Source organism: Eumetopias jubatus, unplaced genomic scaffold (genome assembly GCF_037043125.1).
Source record: "Eumetopias jubatus isolate StellerSeaLion01/CBP00866 unplaced genomic scaffold, mEumJub1_p1.0 scaffold_4, whole genome shotgun sequence".
Lineage (NCBI taxonomy): Eukaryota > Metazoa > Chordata > Mammalia > Carnivora > Otariidae > Eumetopias > Eumetopias jubatus.
In genome coordinates, this window is record NW_028274810.1 from 32,616,711 (window position 1) to 32,637,607 (window position 20,897).

A 20,897-nucleotide genomic window follows, 5' to 3' on the forward strand; every position below is an offset into this window, starting at 1 on the left:
ATCACTTCTCCATCCAACCTGCCTCCAAAGCCCACAGATTTACTAAACCTGTCCTCAGCAAGCTCACAGATCACCTTCATTTTCTCTTAGAATACTCTCCGTATAAGTTCAACCCCCAATATGCCATATCCTCATTTTCTGCTCATTTTCTCCAGAGCACTTCCTACTGCCTAACATGCACATATTTCTGGTTTCTTAGTGCTTCATGAGGCAGGAATTTGTATTTTTTTTTTTTTTTTGGAATCCTGGATACTGAGCATCTAGAATAATGCCCAGCACATAGCAAGTACTCAGTGTGTCTTTTTTGATGTAATACATGATGGCAAACCTAATGATATATCTGGTCCTTCTACGTGAACTGTGTGAATATATTTCATATTATTGATCATTGCCTCCTTCTTGACACCTACTCCTCCTACGCTTCTGAGGCATGTTCTCCTGGAACTCCTAGGCCCTTTTCTGGCCTCTCCTTCTCAGTTTTCCTCAGGTCTTATTCTGTTTGTAGTAATACTCAAAATATTAGTGTTCTCAGGGCTCCATCATCAGTCCTTTGCTTTTCTCATTCTAATTTTATGCATCCTCTGGGCAAAGTGTTATACGGACATTCCTACAGTTTCCATGCATAAACTACAGTCTTACAGATATACAATGAATGTGTATTTAACTTCCCAGGCAGAACTTTTTCCTGAGCTGCACATCAGTTCAAGGTAGCAATATTTGGTATCCTGTATGAACTGAAAATTTGCTTCTCTTCTTACTGAGATGAGAACTTACTATGAGGAGATACAAATGAGCATGATAAACTGTGAATAAATGCTTTTCTAGCAGGAGATACATGTATTCAGGATTATACAATTCCATTTGAATGTTCTAGGAGTAAACAAGTTATTAAACATGCCCCCCAAAAATTCAACATCCACTGAAAAGACACTATGATAATTTTTGTTACTTTTTCACATCTATTTAGTTATTCAAGTGAAAAACCTAGGAATCATTTAGATACCTTCTAATCATCTTAATCCTTTAAATCATTCTATATGCTGTTACTTTTCAATTTTAACTATCTTTACTAACTTGCTCCTTTTAGAAAGCTTTCTTGGGTCAGTCTTTCTTCAGTGATATCAGATTATCTTTCTTTTTTCAGTATAGTTAACCCACAATGTTATGTTAGTTTCAGGTGTACAACTTAGTGATTTGACAAGTTTATACATTATGCTGCTCTCACCACAAGTGTAGCTACCCTCTGTCCTGTTACATGGCTATTACAGTATCATTGACTGTACTCCTTATGCTGTGCCTTTTATTCTGACTCATTTATTCCATAACTGGAAGCCTGTATCTCCCTCTCCACTTGGATTCTCCTTCTTTATTTAGGTACTATCCTGTGCATATATATATCATTCTGCTTTCTCTCCTCAGGGTACAATGATGTATTGTCTGTCTACTTCAATACAACATAAGTTCTAGAGTTATTCATGATTGCTGTGGAAGACACTGGTATTTATCTTGAGCATTCATTCTCTCCCTTTTCTCATTTAAAAAGAACACCTGATTTTTACCTGGGCACATGACACACAGGTTGCAGTTACAATAAGAAATTAGAATTTCTAATTTAAGTAGAATAAGAAATTATAATTAAAGAGACTAAACGCCCTGTGCTTCTTTGCAGATATTGCCATGACATGTAATTCTAGTAAATAATTATAATGAGATGTTATTATGCATAATCAATCATCTAGGCAATGTATTTAAAGGGAGGAAACATTCCCTCTTTTTCCCCTATACTCTTCTGCTGAGTGCAAGGTACATGTGAGGGTAAGAAAATTTTACCCAGGAGGTGGCATGTTAAACAACAGCTAACCAGCATATGAAAGGAACCAGGGCCTCTGATGCTACATAAAGCACAACCAGGGCTTTTCAACTCTTATAAGAGAGGAGAAAAAAAACACATTAGGCCACCCAGGCCAGCTGAATGAGTGCAAACTGCACATGCATTGGACTCAAAAGTGAGGGGAGCTGAGGATTGTGAACAGGACAAGTATCAACAAGGCCTAATCACAGGAGCAAGCTCTTAAGGGTATAAAGTATCAACCTAATTCCAAGACCTGACCTATAGAAAAGCACATACTCTCCTTGAAGGCAAAGCAGGAGGAATCAGATCTCAACCCCAGTATAAGGCACGGTTGGCTGGCAAGAGGTTTCATCCAATAAAACAAGCCTAGGACCTAATTAGAAAGTAGGTCCAAAAGGGGGATGACTATAACCCATTTGCAGCAGCCCTTTCAGAACTTTTGGGAAGTGGCTTCCCTCTACCCAGAGACAATGCAGGTGGTTGGGGCCATGCTGGAATTTCACAGGCAGGGAGGACCCCTGGGAGCAAGCCGTGGGTGGGAACAAGGCATCCAACACTAATCACAAACCCTGGCTACCCAGTGGGGAATATAGCTCCTGAAGGCAGAACTGGAGTTAGTGACATTGCCAGGGAGGGGCGGGGCCTGATGGCCGGGTGATCCTCCAATAAGTGAGACCTGGGGGACTTTTTCTGCTGGAAAAGCCTGGGACCTCAGTAGTGAGCAAGTCCAAATGGAGGCTGACTGTGCCAGTTTAAAGCCACCCCCTCTGAATGATTTTCACAAAGTGGGCTTCCTCCACCCTGGAGTCTATGAGGGGGCTGAAGATTGGCCCAAGCCCCATAGACCAGAAGGGCTTAGGCTGCCCCAAGTCAGCTGAGGAGCTGCCTACTGCCTATGCGGGGTCCCGGCCGGGCAGGGTAGCCAGGCACCTGGGGAGGGGGGCAAGTGTTGGCAGAGGCTGACTCACAGGACACACTCCTGGGAGTACAAGGCATCTGACTAATTCCAACCCCTGAATTACACAAAGGTGCATATTCCCCCTGAAAGCAGAGCTGGAGAAATCTGGACTGCCTTACGTGGTTCTGGATGGCCTGGTTAGTGCACTGATCCTCCATTAAGACACACCTGGGAGAGAAGCCGAGACTCTATCAGGCAGCAGGTTTAAATGGAATCTGCCACCCATTAGCACCTGAAACGTCAGAAGGATTTTCAGGGGATGGGCTGCCTCCACCCAGGAGGATACGCAAGGAGTCGCGGACAGCGTGGCTTTACTGTTCTGGAGTACCTCTGTTCCCCAGGCCGGCTCACTGAATATTTAGTGCGCATGCGCAGTCTGAATGCGTGCGCAGTCTGCGGAGCCAAAAACCAGCTGCAGATAATTGGCCAACTAGGCAGCTACCTATTGCAAACTCTACCTACCCAGTGGGGAAGAGTTCCCCTGAAGCCAGAGCTGGGGCAATCTCCAGTGCCTTCCCAGGTAGGGCAGGGCTGCCTGGCCAAGTTGTCCTCCCGTAAGAGACTCCTGGGAACCTCGATTGCTGGAGAATCCTGGAACCCTATCAGGCAGCCAGTCCGAATGAGGACTCACTGTCGCCAGTTTAAAGCTACTGCCTCAAAAAGGTTTCAGGATATGGGCTGTCTCTGCCCTGGAAGCTACAGAGGTGACGGGATGGACCAGAGTTCTGCAGGTATGAAGGGCCCTGGCTGTCCAAGGTTAATTGATGGGATGCTTACTGCTCATGCGCAGGCTTTGCACCACAGCCCAAGAAACGTGCAAGTGCCGGGAGAAGTCGGGTCTCAGGAACAGGCTTTTGAGGGTGCAAGGCATCTGCTTAATCCCACGCACTAGGTACCCCATGGTGAATATCCTACTGAATATCCCTGGGAGTCCTGGTTCCCGAAGCCTGGGTCTCCATCAGGCTAGAAGGCCACATGGGGGCTGACTGTTGCCAGTTGAAAGCTGCTCAGAGTAATTTTCTCGGGGCGGACTTTCTCTACCCTGAGACTGTGCAAGTATTTGGGGACCAGCCTAAGCCACACAAGCATGGAAGGCCCAGGCTGTCCAAAGGCAGCCAATGGATTGCATAGTTCACAGGCATATGCCCTTGCAGGACAGGGTAGCCAGAGGCCTGGAACAGAGTAAGTGTCCGGATATGCCAGGTCACAAAAATGAGCTTTTTGGGGGTACTAGACATCTGCCTCATTCCAAATCTTAAACTACACAAATGTGCATATTCTCTCAGAAGGCAGACCTGGAGGAATCTGGACTGCCTTGTCAGGCCTACTTGCCATGATAGCCTCCAATACAAGTCACCTGGAACCCTTGATTGGTGGAGAAGCCTAGGACCCCAATAGGCAGTAAATCCAAATAGGGACTGACTGTCACCAGTTTAAAGCTCCCACCTCAGGAAGATTTGTGGTGAGCAGGTGATTGGAGATAGGCCCAAGTCTCTCGGGCCTGGAGGGCCTCGGCTGCCCAAGGCTGGCTGACAGGGTGTGTAGGCATGGGCCAGCAGGTCAGAGTAGCCTGGGACATGGATCAGGCAAGGGGAGGGAAAGGCTGGGTCACAGGAACAGGTCTTAGGGGTTCAAGGAATCTGCCTAATTCCAAGCTCTCACCTACACAAATGAGCCTATTCCCCCTGAAGGCAATACTGGGGGATACTATACTGCTGACTTGCCAGGGAAGATGTGACTGACTTTCCAGTATAGTCCAATAAAGTACACCTTGGAGCTCTGGTGGGAGAAGCCTGGTACACAATCAGTAGCAAGTCTCAATGGAGAATGACTGTAGCCCGCTTGCCCCTGCCACCTCAGAGTGGCACCTTTTGAGATATGGGCTCCTTATATTCTGGAAGCTATACAGGTGTTTGGGCCCAGGCCCTAGATCCCCAGTCCTTGTAAGCCCCAGCTGCCAGAGTTTACTGAGGGGGTATGTATTACACAGGCGCTTGCAGCTCATTTCAGGATTATCAGCGATGTGGAACATAGCGAGGGTTGGGAGAGTCTGATCACAGGAGCAGGACCTTGGGAAAACAAGGCATTTACCCAGTCATAAGCCCTAAACGAGCCACTGACTCATATTCCCCATGAAGGCAAAACGTGAGGGAGGGGCTGCACTGATTCATCCTTGTTTCCTTCAACAGGAAATACTTGGGAGCCCTGATAATGGGAGAAGCCTGGGACCCAATCAGACCTCAAGTCCAAATGAAGGCTGACTGTTGCCAGTTTAAAGCTGCCACCTCAGAATAATTTTCAGTAGGTGTGCTCCCTCCATCCTGGAGTCTATACGGGTGGTTAGTCATGCACCCGAGCTCCACAGGTCTGGAGGGCCCCCAATTCCCAAAGCCCTTTGGTGGAATGTGTAGTGTGCTCCTGCCAGCCAGAAGGTCAGGGTAGCCAGGGACCTGAAACAGGGCAGGTATCTGGAGAGGCTGAGTCCCAGGAGCAGAATCTTGGGGGCACAAGGCATCTGCCTATTCATAAGCTCTAACATACCCAGTGGGTAATATTACCCCTGAAGGCGAAACAGATTACTTGACTATCTTGCAAGGGAGTTGAGTAGACTGGCCATAGTATCCTTTAAAAAGTGACACCTGGGTGCTTTGATGGGCATATTCAGATGTGAGTAGGTAATGCCAACCTGGGTAACTTCCATTTCTAAAAGTCAACTTGTATCATATAGCCTAATCATGGGATGAAAATCCAACAAATTCCCAGGGATGATGCAAATTTTTTCTTTGATTTAACCTGGAGCCTGATAACTAGTGTTCTATAGAGGGTCAGCAGTTCTTATTGTTATCTGCACGTGCTCGTGCTACCTCCGTGGACTTGAGAATTAATTAGGATCAAACTTACACTCCCTCCCCAAGGGGCATTTTATGGGCTGTAACATATTAAGGGGATAGTACTCAGACCTGACCCAGTCCCAGCCCCTCCCCACTCTCAGTAGGATGGTGCTAAAGGTATCATAGGAAGGTATAAACCCTGGATACTCTAATTTTTCATGTCCAATTATATGCAAATATTGGGCAAACTCATCAAAGAGCATCCTCAGGTGGTAGAGAAATAGAGTTTAGTTGTTGAAATTGTTAATTTCAGGTCTTAGGGGTTCAAGGAATCTGCCTAATTGCAAGCTCTCACCTACACAAATGAGCCTATTCCCCCTGGTGTTTTTCAAAAGTGGACCCTTTCTGGTTTATAGAACTGCTTAATGAAATATTGCTTAATGAATAATTTTTTTTTAAAGATTTTATTTATTTGTTTGACAGAGAGACAGCGAGAGGGGGAACACAAGCAGGGGGAGGGGGAGAGGGAGAAGCAGGCTTCCCGCCAATCAGGGAACCCGATGCAGGGCTGGATCCCAGGACCCTGGGATCATGACCCGAGCTGAAGGCAGACATTTGACAACTGAGCCACCCAGGTGCCCCACTTAATGAAGGATTTAAAAAGAAGTCTGAGGAGTTGCATTTAGAGATCTACTGACTAAAAGAAGAAATTGAAACAACAGAAAATATAAGTGGTTCTGGATTTCAAAGGTCATAGACATATCTGACAGTGTTGTAATTGTTTCACTACCTGGTACTGCTAAGCTGTTTGGTGTTGGGATAAAAATTTTCAGCTCACTGACAAAACAGGCTTGTATTTCCTGGCATGAATATTATAAAATGAAGCATCTTTTGTTTTATTTTTTTATTTTTATTTGTTTTAAAGATTTATTTATTTATTTGACAGAGAGACTAGAGAGAGCAGGAACACAAGCAGGGGGAATGGGAGAGGGAGAAGCAGGCTTCCCACCAAGCAGGGAGCCTGATGCAGGGTTCCATCCCAGGACCCTGGGATCATGACCTGAGCTGAAGACATGCTTAATGACTGAGACACCCAGGTGCCCTTCATCTTTTGTTTTAATAGCATAATACTGTGGCTCATTTTTGAAGTCTATGTCATGATAGTTTCATTCAACACAAGTTCAAAAATAAATGATTAAAAAACTATTAGTACATTATAATAATTACTAATATTAATATTTTGTTATTTTGGTTAATTTCTCTTTTCATATTTCATACACATTTGTAAAGTCTATTCATGATGAAAGGATATACAAAGACCTTATTGCAGAGCTTTCTTCTTTATATAAATGTTCTAAATACTAATTGTTAGAACCGTGGACTTAGAGACACCATATTCTAATCAAATGACTTACCTGTTTTTGTCCAATGGTCATAGTGTGAAAACAGTGTAGGGGAACAGTACAATGAACACTTTCAAATATGTTGGAATCATGGGTGCCTGGCTGGCTCAGTTGGTAGAGCCTGTGACTCTTGATCTTGGGATTGTAAATTTAAGCCCCATGTTGGGTAGAGAGATTACTTAAAAATAAGAGCCTTTAAAAAACATTGGAATCCACCAAAGAAATACAAACAATTACAATACAATGAGATTGTATTGTATTGTATTGTAATTGTATTACAATTGTATTACAATACAATTACAATACAATACAAATACAATGCCTCCTTCCTAAGAAGGAGGCATCTGAGAAGGAAGTGGACCTGCTAAGTCAGAAATACAAGCAGCAACAGCAAAAACTGGAGGCTCAAGAGAGAAGCTTCAAAGAAAACATAGCCCAACTGAGAGATAAGTTGGAGAGAGAAAGAGAAAACTTTCAGGGGGAGCAGGAAAAAATGTTGAATCACAAGCTAAAGGTAAGTCTATGGTTCCTCAGGAAGAGGAGGGCCCAAACTAATAAAAATCATGATCCCAAGGAGAATCATAAAGACACGATTCATTGAAACCTCAGATCCATCTGTGCTCTGCTGAGGTCCTTAAATCCACAAGACTCTAGCACTTTCTGTAGTGTTAGTCTTTGAAGTGAACAAATGGCACCCCCAGATTGCTAGGCTGCTGTTTGTAGTGAGTATAGTACATTTTTATAATGCCTGGAGTGAGTAGGACGTTAGTCCTATAGTCCTTAGGATATTAGTAAAACCATCAGATATATCCAAAATGGATCCACTGGGTCTTGAAAGTATCAGATTATGCCTGATATGAAATACAGAATCCAAAAAGCCCTATAACTTGCTGCATTTGTTTCCAGATCTGTGTGAGTTACTCTGTAAAGTATAAGGGAACAGTCTTCCTTATTCCAACATGCAGCTTGATAGCCTGTTTTCTACACATTGTTAGCAATTCCCATTTTTTGTAGATGGGTGTGGCCATGCTGCCCCAAGCAGAACTGAGAATTAGTTAGAATCAAACCTACATTCTCTCCCAAAAGGCATCATTAGAACTGGAATGCATTTCTGTCCCAGCACAGAGGCCACCACATAAACACCAGGTGTTCAAAAAATGGAGCTGCCATCCTTTAGGGATCGAGCCCCACGTCAGGTTCCCTCCTCCATGAGGAGCCTACTTCTCCCTCTCCCTTTGCCTCTCCCCCTGCTTCTGCTCTCTCTCACTATCTCTATCACTATCTGTCTCTATCAAATAAATAAATAAAATCTTAAAAAAAAAAAGTATGTGTATGTGACTCAAGAGTCTGGGCCATAAAATTATGCTCCTGTGCTCCACCAGTACATCTTTTCCCACCTACTAGATCAGATTTGGCAGCAGTTAAGCTTTGACCTTGCAGATAAATAGGCTTTCTTAGTGGATACAACACAAGATGGAAGGAACCCGAATCCCTGAACAGCACTGTGGAGCAATGCTTCTACACATGCCTGGAGCAGTAGAACAGTAGTAATATGTCTTCTAGGCTGTAGCAGCAACCTCTGAAGTGATGTCTATCTCCATTGTGCTCACTTTACTCTTCCTCCTTCTGCCATCAGAATGTGCAACTCAATACTATTCTGAACATACCTAATAACCTTCAAAGCCTCTATCTGCCTTTGGAATAACTTCCGTGACTCAGGCCCCAACTAATCTATCAACCTCATCTTTAATGAGCCTACAGATATAGTGAACTCCAGCTGATTCCTAGCATTTGCTCACTACCATTGTATATTTGCTCGTTTCCTTCTTTCAGTCTAAAATACATTTCTTCCAATTTCTCTTTGCTGCAATCTGAGTCATCCTTCAAGATCTAGCACTAATGGCACCTCCTCTGTGAAGCCATCTAAAATCCTGAATATGATTAATTGTTGCTTTTGTAGCCAAGCAAATACTTTATTTTATTTTATTAAGATTTTATTTATTTATTTATTTGAGAAAGAGAGTGAGTGAGAGAGAGAGAGCACGAGCAGGGGGAGGGGCAGAGGGAGAGGGAGAAGCAGACTCCCCGCTGAACAGGGAGCCCAACACAGGGCTCTATCCCAGGACCCTGGGATCATGACCTGAGCTCAAGGCAGATGCTTAACCATCTGAGCCACCTAGCGGCCCCTCACACACTTTATTTTTAACATTATTTTATCAGTAATCATTTCTTATTTAATGGTAAAATATTTGTCCTTTTCACGATGCAGGTTAGCCAAGAATGAGAACTTTTCTTTGTTTTTAAATATACAAAAGCAGTGGAAATGCTAGTTTTGAAGGACTGGGAGGTATATAATAATAACAAATAGGCAAAGCATAAAGTAATAGCTTTTTGTCAGCAGGCTTTGGTTAGGCTAATAACAAAATGTCAAATTTGAAAATTCCTTAACTTTAAATGAACTGTTCTCAAAAGGTTTGATGATGTGTATAAATGATATTTTCAAAAGTGGAGATTAACAAAAATTTACTTGTATAGATATTCACTATTGAACCAGATATCACAGACAATGAAGGGAAGCCAAACTAGCTATTATTTTAATTTTGCAGATTGGATCTTTGGGTCAAGGGCAAAGATGCTCTTTCCAACTAGCCTCACTGCCAGACATCAAATCTGTTCCTGGAGTAATAGGGTCAGGGCAAGCTGAGGAATGGCCAAGAAACTAGGATGGTACCTACTGGTAGTGCCTATAGTGACCATCAAATATGTATCATGAGACAAATTATACTCAATTCAGGGTGGAATGGAGGAAAAGTTACAGTCAGCTGACCCTGTGCTGAAGGAAATGAACAGAGGATATCAGGACCTCTTGGAGAGTGACATTAGTGATCCTTTTGTCTTTTTCACATTCACAAATATTTAATGCTAGCATCCAGAACCCAGGTCATAGAGGAAGTGTCCATCCTTCTGATATCAATCATAAAAATACAAAAATCTCTTAAATTTTAATTTCTGTCTTTCTCCCCAAGCTCAAAAATACTAACCGCTGAACTAAGGGCAGCTATTCTTTTAAATTTGCACCGTAACAGTTTCTTCTTATTCCTTTTTTTTAAATAGATTTCGCCAATCCCAACAATATCAGAGTATTTGTTTTGTTGTGTTTAACTCTCTCTCACAGTGGCTAGTGCCTCTTGCTCTTGTTCAAGAATATTGTAAAGCTATAAATCTTGACTCTAAAATCACTTATTCCTTTATTCCCAGATTTTTTTTAGCTGAAGAATTGCATCAAATAGATTGATGACCTGAAACTGCTTTAGGTCTGCATTTTCATGGGCCCCATGTGGATCAGGATATCATCAGTTTGGGTCTCCTTCTTCTTATGTTTCAGGATGCTAAATGGGACTCTTCCTACGAGGGGTCCACTAAGGGTCCTGGACTGAGAATACTAGATGCCAAATAACAACTAATTCCAAAGCAAGTTGCCACACCAGCTTTTACAGAGTTAGGTTAAACTCAAGTCAGTAAACTAAAGGAGAAAAATCGTATGATTATATCAATTAATGAAGAAAAGGCATTTCACAAAATCTAACACTCATGATAAAACTTCTCACAAATGAGAATGAGTACTTAGTCAACTTGATAAAGAATAGCTGCAAAAAACCTGCAGCTAACATCATACTTAATGGTGAAAAACTAGACACTGTCCCACTAAGATCAGGAACAAGGCAATGATGTCTGCTCTCACCACTTCTATACAACATCATACTAGAAGTTCTAATAAATAAGACAAGAAAAAGAAATGAAAGATATATAGATTGGGAAGGAAGAAATAAAGCTATCTTCCTTTGCAGATGACATGATTATCTATGTAGAAAATCTCAAAGAATCAACAACAACAAAAAAAACTCCTGGCACTAGTAAATGATTATAGCAAGATTACATGATACAAGGTTTACCTACAAAAATCAATTGCTTGCTTATATATCAGCAATGAACACTTTGAATTTGAAATTAATAACACAATACCATTTATATTAGCACCCCTGAAAATTAAATACTTAGGTTATAAATCTGAAAAAAAATATGTACAAGATCTTTATGAAGAAAATAACTCTGATGAAAGAAAACAAAGAAAATCTAAATAAATGGGGAAATATTCCATGTGATGAATGGGAACACTCAATATTGTCAAGCTGTCACTTCTAGAGGTTAGTATAACCCCAGTAAAAATCCCAGCAAGTTATTTTGTGGATATTGACAAATTGATTCTAAAGTTCATATGGAGAGGCAAAAGACCCAGAATAAACAACAAATATTGAAGTAGAAGAAAAAAGAAACTGAAACTACCCAACTTTAAGACTTGCTATAAAGTCTTTAAGACTTGCTATAAAGTTACCGTAATCAGGACTGTGTGGTCTTGACAAAGGAGCAAAAGCAAGTCAGTGGATAAAGGATAAACTTTTCAAAAAATGATGCTGAAACAACTGGACATTCATAAACCAAAAAGAAAAAGAAGATAGTATAGATCTTACAATTTTCACAAAAATAAACTCAAAATGGATCATAGACCCAAATGTAAAACATAAAACTATACAATTCCTAGAAGATAACATAAGGGAAAACCTTAGGTTTGGTGGTGACTTTTTAGATACACCACCAAAAATCACAATCCAGGATAAAAAAATTGGTAAGTTGGACTTCATTAAAACTTAAAAATTCTGATCTTCAAAAGACACCATTCAGAGAATGAAATGACAAGCCACACATTAGGATAAAATATTTGCAGAATATATATCTCATAAAGAACTGGTAACCAAAATATACAAACAATTCTTAAAACTCAAGAATAAGAAAACAACCCACTTTAAAAATGGGCAAAAGATCTGAGCAGACACCTCACCAAAGATTCACAGATGTCAAACAAGCATACGAAAAGATGCTCTACATCATATGTCATTAGAGAACTGCACATTAAAACCATAGTAAGATACCACTAAGCACCTACTAAAATGGCTAAAATCCAAACACTCACAACACGAAATACTGTTAAAGATGTAAAGTGATAACCCCCATTTATTGCTGTGGGAATGCAAAATAGTACAGCCAGTTTGGAAGACAATTTTGTAGTTTCTCTCCAACCTTAACATTCTTACCATCTGATCCAGAGATCATACTCCTAGTTATTTACCAAAATAAGTTGAAAACAGATTTACACAAAAACCTGCACACAGATATTGAAAGCAGTTTTATGCGTAATTGCCCAAACTTACAAGCAACCAACATATGCGTAGCAGGTGAATAGACAAATTGTGATACATCCAGTCAATGGAATGTTATTCAGTGCTAAAAAGAAATGGGCTATCAGGACACAAAACACATGAGCAGACTTGAATACATATTGCTAAATGAAAAGAAGCCCATCTGAAAGGTTACATACCGTCATCCACCTGTATGGCACTCTGAAAAAGCAAAACAGTGAAAATACCAGTGGTTCCTAGGAGCTCAGAGGGAGGGAGAGAAGGATGAATAGGTGGAGCACAGGGGATCTTTAAAATGAAATTATTCTGTATGATACCATAATGGTCATTATATATTAGTTAAAACCTATAGCATGTACAACACAAAGAGTGAACTCTAATATGGAGTTTAATCTATCAACATTGAGTCATCATTTCTAACAAATGTACATGCTAATGTAAGGTATAAATAATTGGGGAAAATTGGGAGGTGGAGAGAGGTTAAGGGATATACAAAAACTTTATTTTTCCTAATTTTTCTGTAAATCTAAAGCTGTTCTTAAAAAAATTAATAAAGTCTATTTAAAAAATGTGTAGGGTATCAAAAAATGTAATTTAAGTTCAATCAAGCTGACACTTATTACACTCTATTACTTTAGGAAGGCATTTTTTTAGTTTTATTTTAATTCCAGTTAACATACAGTGTTATTATTAGTTTCAGGTGTAAAATATAGTGATTCAGCACTTCCATACATCACCCAAGTGTTCATCACTGCAAGTGCACTCCTTAATCCCCATCATCTATATAACCCATCCCAATAAGTCTTATTACAGAAGAATATGTTGGTAAGAGAAAAATTATAATCAAAATGTCTTCCTAGACTGACAAAACAAACTCCACAACTAAAGGGAGAGGAGAGGACACATCCAAGAAGGTAGGAAGTGTTGAGATGTGGTTTGGGGAGAAATGGATCATGAGCACTGTGAAGGGGAGAGAGCTGTGGTCATGGAGAACAGTGAAAAAGAGACAGGAGCACACAGGGGAACTCACAAGGAGAACATTTCCCCAAAACCATTGGCTTGGAAAATGAAGGGCTGAATTTCATGAGTTCTTGCAACCAGCAGGGCTTAAAGCCTGGAGTTTTAAAGGTCAGAAGGGGTGGCTGGGATAGAGACCAGAGGGCACTGTATTGCTCCTGGAGAAAAGGCAGGCAAACAACCCAGGGGTGGGCAGTGTGGAAATGGCTATCTGGGGGGGATGCCTGGGGCAAACAGTGGGCACACAGACTGTTTGCTCTTCCCTGAGTGTGTCCTTGAGAGGGAAAATTCCCGGAGATATTTCTCTGGAAACAAAGGAGATGGCTGGGTGTCACTTCCCTCCGCTGCCCCTCACCATAAAAACAGAAGTCGTTCAGCACTGACACTGACTAACTTGCTTATACCAAGCCTGCCACCCCTTCCCGCCGGCCCGTACTATGACAGGACTGCCCTTCTCAGTCAAGTTTGCCTCAGTCCCAGTGTGGCAGGCCCCTCCCCCAGTAGGCCAGCACAAATCCCTGCCCACATCACATCTTCCCACCAGAATATTCTGCAGAGCCTCAGTTCTGGTGCAGTTGGTGTCAGGTCTCATTTCACAAGCAGACCAGAGCATACCTAGTTAAAAATCAGCACCTTTAGGCCAGCAACCGAACACTCCCCAAGCAGGCAAGAACTTCTGCAGATGATTGGTCTGAAGAATAAAGCAGCCAAAACATAACAGTGGAGTGCATGGGGCACATACCAGAGACACTCCCTGAAGCACCAGGCCATGGGCACTACTTGACCTCTTCTCCATAATGCCATTACTTTCAGGAGCAGGAGACATAACTGACTTTTCTAACACAGAGATGAAGGCAGAGACTTAGGCAAAATGCAAAATGCCAAGATAGAGGAATTTATCCCAAATGTAAGAATAAGATAAGGCCATGGCCAGAGATCTAAGAAAAACAGTTATAAGTAACATGCCTGAAGGAAAATTCAAAGCAACAATCATAAGGATATTCAATGGGCTTGAGAAAAGAATAGGAGACATCAGTGAGACCCTTACCACAGAGATATAAGAGTTTAAAAGAATTAATCAAGGATAAAGAATTCAATAACAAGATTGGAAACAGGCTTGATGCAATGAACAGCAGGCTGGAAGAAACAGAGGTACAAATTAGTGACCTAGAAGACAATGGAAAATAATGAAGCTGAACAAAAGAGAGAAGAATTATGCAACTTGAGAATAGAGTTAGGGAACTCAGTGACTCTATCAAATGTAATAACATTCATATTATAGAGTCCCAGAAGAAGAAAACAGAGAAAAGGGGGAAGAAATTTTATTTCAAGAAATAATAGCAGAAAACTTCCCTAATCTGGGAAATTTTCCTTAATATGGAAAAAGACATCCCGAGTCCAGGAGGCACAGAGAACGCCCATAAAAATCAACATAAGCAGGCCAACACCAAGACATATTGTAATTAAATTTGCAACATATAGTGATAAAGAAAAAGTCTTAAAAGCAGCAAGACAAAAGAAATCTTAAATTACCAGGGAAAACCTATCACACTAGCGGAAGATTTATCAACAGAAATTTGGCAAGACAGAAGAGAGTGGCATGATATATTTAAAGTGCTGAATGGGAAAAATCTGCAGCCAAGAATAAAAGATATCCAGGGGTGCCTGGGTGGCTCAACTGTTAGGTGTCTGCCTTGGGTTCAGGTCATAATCCCAGGGTCCTGGGATCAAGCCCGGCATCAGGCTCCGTGCTCAGCCCAGAGCCTGTTTCTCCATCTCCCACTCCCCCTGCTTGTGTTCCCTCTCTCACTGTCTCTCTCTCTGTCAAATAAATAAATAAAATCTTAAAGAAAAAGAATAAAAAATAATCCAGGAAGATTATCATTCAGAATAGAAGGAGAGATAGTTTCCCAGACAAACAAAAACTAAAGGAGTTTATGACCATTAAATCAGCCTTGCAAGAAATATTAAAGGGGACTCTATGAATGCAAAGGAGAGACCAAAAGTGACAAATATAAGAAAGGATTAGAAAAAATCTCCAGAAACATTTACAAAACAAGTAATAAAATGGCAATAAATACATATCTATCAATAATTACTTTGAATAAAAATGGACAAAATGTGCCAATCAAAAGACATAAGATAAAAAAGTAAAACCCATCTAATATGCTGCCTACAAGAGACTCATTTTAGACCTAAAGACACCTGGAGGTTGAAAGTGAGGGGATGGAGAAACATTCATCATGTGGATAAGTGACATCAAAAGGATGTCAAAAGAAAGCCAGAGTAACAATATTTGAGTGCAATACTTAAGTCAGACAAACTAGATTTTAAAAAAGACTTTAACAAGAGACAAAGAAGGCACTATATAATCATAAACTGAACAAAACAACAAGAAGATATAATAATTGTAAATATTTATGCACCCAACATGGGACCACCCAAATATATAGTACAACAATAAACATAAAGGAACCAATTGATAAAACACAATAATAGTAGAGGACTTTAACACCCCACTTACATCAATGGACAGAGCATCTAAACAGAAAATCTAAAGGAAATTGAATGACACATTGGACCAGCTGGACTTCACAGATATATTCAGAACATTCCACCAGAAAACAGCAGAATACACATTCTTTTCAAGTGCACATGGAACATTCCCCAGAATAGGTTACACATTAGATCACAAAACAGGCCACAACAAGTAAAAAAAGATTGAGATCATATCATGAACCTTTTGTGACCACAATGAAATGAAACTACAAGTCAACTACAAGAACAAATTTGGAAAGACCAAAAATACAAGGAGGTTAAATGACATTCTACTAAACAATGAATGGGTCAACCAGGAAATCAAAGAAGAAATTAAAAAAAAAAACATGGAAACAAATGAAAGTGAAAACGGGACGGTCTAAAACCTTTGGGATGCAGTAAAAGCAGTCATAAGAGGGAAGTATATAGCAATACAGGCCTTCCTCAGGAAGCAAGAAAAATCTAAAACAAACAACCTAACCTTACACTTAAAGGAGATAGAAAAAGAGCAACAAATGAAGCCTAAAGCCAACATAAGGAAGGAAATAATAAAGGTTATAGCAAAAACTAAAAAAACAATAGAACAGATCGATGAAAGTAGGAGCTGGTTTGTGGAAAAAATTAATAAAATTGATAAACCTCTAGCCAGATTACCAAAGAAAGAGAGAGAGAGAAAGGTCCCAAATAAAATCACAAATAAGAGAGGAGGAATAACAACCAACACCACAGAAATACAAACAATTGTAAGAGAATATTATGAAAAACTATATGCCAACAAATTAGACAACCTGGAAGAAATGGATAAATTCCTAGAAACATATAAACTACCAAAACTGAAACAGGAAGAAACACAAAACTTTAACAGACCAATAACCCTCAAAGAAACTGAATTGGTAATCAAAAAACTCCCAACAAACGAAAGTCCAGGGCCAGATGGCTTCACAGGGAAATTCTACCAAACATTTAAAGAAGAGTTAATACCTATTCTTCTCAAACTAAACCAAAAAATAGGAAAGGAAAACTTCCAAACTCATTCTATGAGGCCAGCATTACCCTGATTCCAAAACCAGACAAAGACCCCACTAAAAAAGAGAACTACAGGCCAATATCCCTGATGAACATGGATGCAAAAATTCGCAACAAAATACTAGCAAACTGAATCCAACAATACACTAAAAAAATCATTCACCACAATCAAGTGGGATTTATTCTGTGTTGCAAGGGTGGTTCAGTATTTGCAAATCAATCAGTGTGACGCACCACATTAATAAAAGAAAGAATAAAAGCCACATGATCATTTCAATAGATGCAGAAGAAGCATTTGAGAAAGTACAACATCCATTCATGCTAAAAACCCTCAACAAAGTAGGTTCAGAGGAAACATACCTCAACATAATAAAGGCCAGATATGAAAAACTCACAGCTAATATAATCTTCAATGACTGAGAGTTTTTCCTCTATGGTCAGGAACAAGGAAGGGATGTCCACTCTCATCACTGTTAGTTGACACAGTAATGGAAGTCTTAGCCTCCATAATCAGATAACAAAAAGAAATAAAAGGCATCCAAATAGGCAAAGAAGAAATCAAACTTTCACTCAGCAGCTGACATAATACTCTATGTAGAAAACCCGAAAAACTCTACCAAAAAAACTGCTAAAACTGGCACACGAATTCAGCAAAATTGCAGGATACAAAATCAACATACAGGTTATATTACAAAGCTATAGTAATCAAAATAGTATGGTACTGGCACAAAAATAGACACATAGATCAATGGAACAGAATAAAGTCCAGAAATAAGTTATATGATCAATTAATCTTTGACAACGGAAGCAAGAATATGCAATGGGAAAAAGAAAGTCACTTCAACAAATGGTGTTGGGAAAACTGGACAGCTATATGCAAAAGAATGAAACTGGATCACTTTCTTACACCTTACACAAAAATAAACTCAAAATGGATGAAGGACCTAAATGTGAGACCTGAATCCATAAAAAATCCTAGAAGAGAGCACAGACAGTAATTTCTCAGACATTGGCCATAACAATATTTTTTCTAGATATGTCTCCTGAAGCAAGGGAAACAAACGCAAAATAAATTGAGACTTCATCAAAATAAGAAGCTTCTACACAGCAAAGGAAACAACCAACGTAACTAAGACAACCTACTGAATGGAAGAAGATATTTGCAAATGACATATATGATAAAGGGTTAGTATCCAAAATACATAAAGAACTGATACAATTCAACACCCCCAAAGAAGAAATAATCCAATTAAAAATGGGCAGAAGATGTGAACAGATATTTCTCCAAAAAAGACATACAGATGACCAATAGACTCATGAAAAGATGCTCAATATCACTTATCATCAGAGAAATGCAAATCTAAACCATAATGAAATATCACCTCAAGCTGTCAGAATGGCTAAAATCAAAAACTCAAGAAACAAGTGTTGATGAGGATGTGGAGAAAAAGAAACCCTCTTGCACTGTTGGTGGGAATGCAAACTGATGTAACCACTGTGGAAGATAGTATGGAGGTTCCTCAAAAAATTAAAAATAGAACTACCCTAAGATCCAGTAACTGTACTACTGGGCATTTATCCAAAGAATACAAAAACACTAATTCAAAAGGATACATGCACCCATGTGTTTACTGCAGCATTATTTGCAATAGCTAAACTATGGAAGCAGCCCAAGTGTCCACCAATAGATGAATGGACAAAGAAGATGTGGTATATACATAGAATGGAATATTTTTCAGATATAAAAAAAGAATGAAATCTTGCCCTTTGCAACAATGTGGATGGATCTAGAGAGTATAATGCTAAGCAAAACAGCCAGTCAGAGAAAGACAAATACCATATGAATTGAAGAACTGAATTCCTCATTGAAAAGGTTATTCAACTCATGACTGGAAAATGTTTGCAGAGACTAGCTTTGGTGTTTTGTGCTACAAACTGTGTTTTGTATATACTATTCACATACGCTGGTGCTGAGGACCTTAAGATGTGATCCCATATGTGGCCGCTGTCCTTACACCTTCACATCATGATGGACAGTGAGCAGTAGGAAAATTCCTGCAAGTCATTATTACTGCACTGCAACAGGTAGAAAAGAATTAACAATTTATGAAAGTAAGTGTAAACCAAAAATATACATATCCCACTAGACCCAAAGTAAATGTATCTTAACCTCAACTGTCCTTAGCAAATACCCAAAAATTCCATAGCAAATTTTGTGTCATATGACCCAAGGAAGAATGCGACTAAGAGGAGCTGACATGGAAGGAGGTGGCAGTATACATGACTGCAGTTTACATAACCTTCTTTTTAAAAAGATAACAGCTTTATTGGGATCTAAATCACATACATACAATTCACAAACTCAAAAGGTACAACTCATTGGCCTTTAGTATATGCATAGGGTTGTTGCAACCATCACTAGAATCAATTATAGAAATTTTCATCACTCCAAAAAGAAACAGTATTATTAGCAGTATTTCTGCTCCATCCCCAGCCCTAAGTAACGAAATAATCTGCTTTCAGTCTCTATGGATTTGCCTACTCTGGACATTTCATATTATAGAATTTAATGGGTCTTTTGTGACTGGCTTCATTTCTCAAGGGTATATACTTGGGAGTAGAATTGCTGGGTCATATGGTAACTCTTAAGTTTAAACTTTTGAGGAACTGCCAAACTGTTTTCCAAATCGACTGCACCATTTTACATCCCATACCAGCCATGTAGGAGGGTTCTGATTTCTCCATATCCTTGCCAACACATTTTATCATCTGTCATTTTCTTTATACACATCTTTGTGGCCATGAAATGGTACCTCATTGTGATTTTTATTTACATTTCCCTCTTGAATAATGATTTGGGGCATATTTTCATGTGCATTAACATTTATATATCTTCTTTGGAATAATGACTATCCTTTATATATTCTAGATAAAAGTATCAAAGGAGATTTGGATGATGCAAGTGGAAAAAATGCAGTTATTCTCAAGCAGCTGTGGCTTCATACAGTGATGTTTCAGCAGAACTGTCCAGGATCACTGACACCAGATGGCAGCACAGGTATTCAGACTTCTCCACAAATAACAGCTTTTCTACCCCTCACCAATGCTTCAGGCTGTAGTGTTTAGTAGTTATACCTTCATCCTCCCCTGACTCTCCTCTTTCCAGACTTTCATACCCCAACACCCCTTTGTCATTAAAGTTAGTCCTTAGTATTCACATAATTCCTACATAAAACAAATTCTCTCTGTAATGCTTGGTGGTGGCTCTGTTTTCCTGACTGAATCCAGACCGATCACCCAACATTGTATGAGGATAAAATTCCAGTAGCAGGTAATTTCAACATTTAAAGTGCTCACTGCCCTGTTCCCCTACACACAGTATAAACGGCACCTCTCTCAAGTGCTCCCAAACTTCTTTCAAGTGCTCCAGGCTCCCCTGGTATTTGCTCTACCATCTTAATCTCCAAGTATTGTGGCTCTTCTGTTTGAAACCTTTCTGTTCTTTAATCTGGCGCTCCATTTCCATGACTGGAGTAAATCTATAAAAATGATCCCTGAGGGGAACCTGAATGGCTCAGTCAGTTAAGCCTCCGACTCTTAATGTCAGCTCAGATCTCGATCTCAGGGTTGTGAGTTCAAGGCCCTCTTTGGACTTCACACTGGGTGTGGAGCCTATGTAAAAAAAAAAAAAAAAAAAAAAAAAAATCCCTGAATTTATATTCCCAGCTCTAACTTTACTTATGTGTTTCAAGCCTATAAATTCAGTTCACTGTTTGACATCCCCATATCTTGCCCTGTAATTATTGCAAGTTTAACATATCCAAACTAAGACTTTTGGTTGTCTCCTGTGGTTCTAAATGTAATCCTTCCACAGTCTTCTCCATCTTGGTGAATAATGACTACTTTAATCTATCCTTGATTCCTATTGTTCTCTCAGGCCTCAAATTTAGTCCAACAACAAAACCTGTGAATTCTAAATTTGACAAACATCTAGAGTCAGACAAAAATCACTACTTC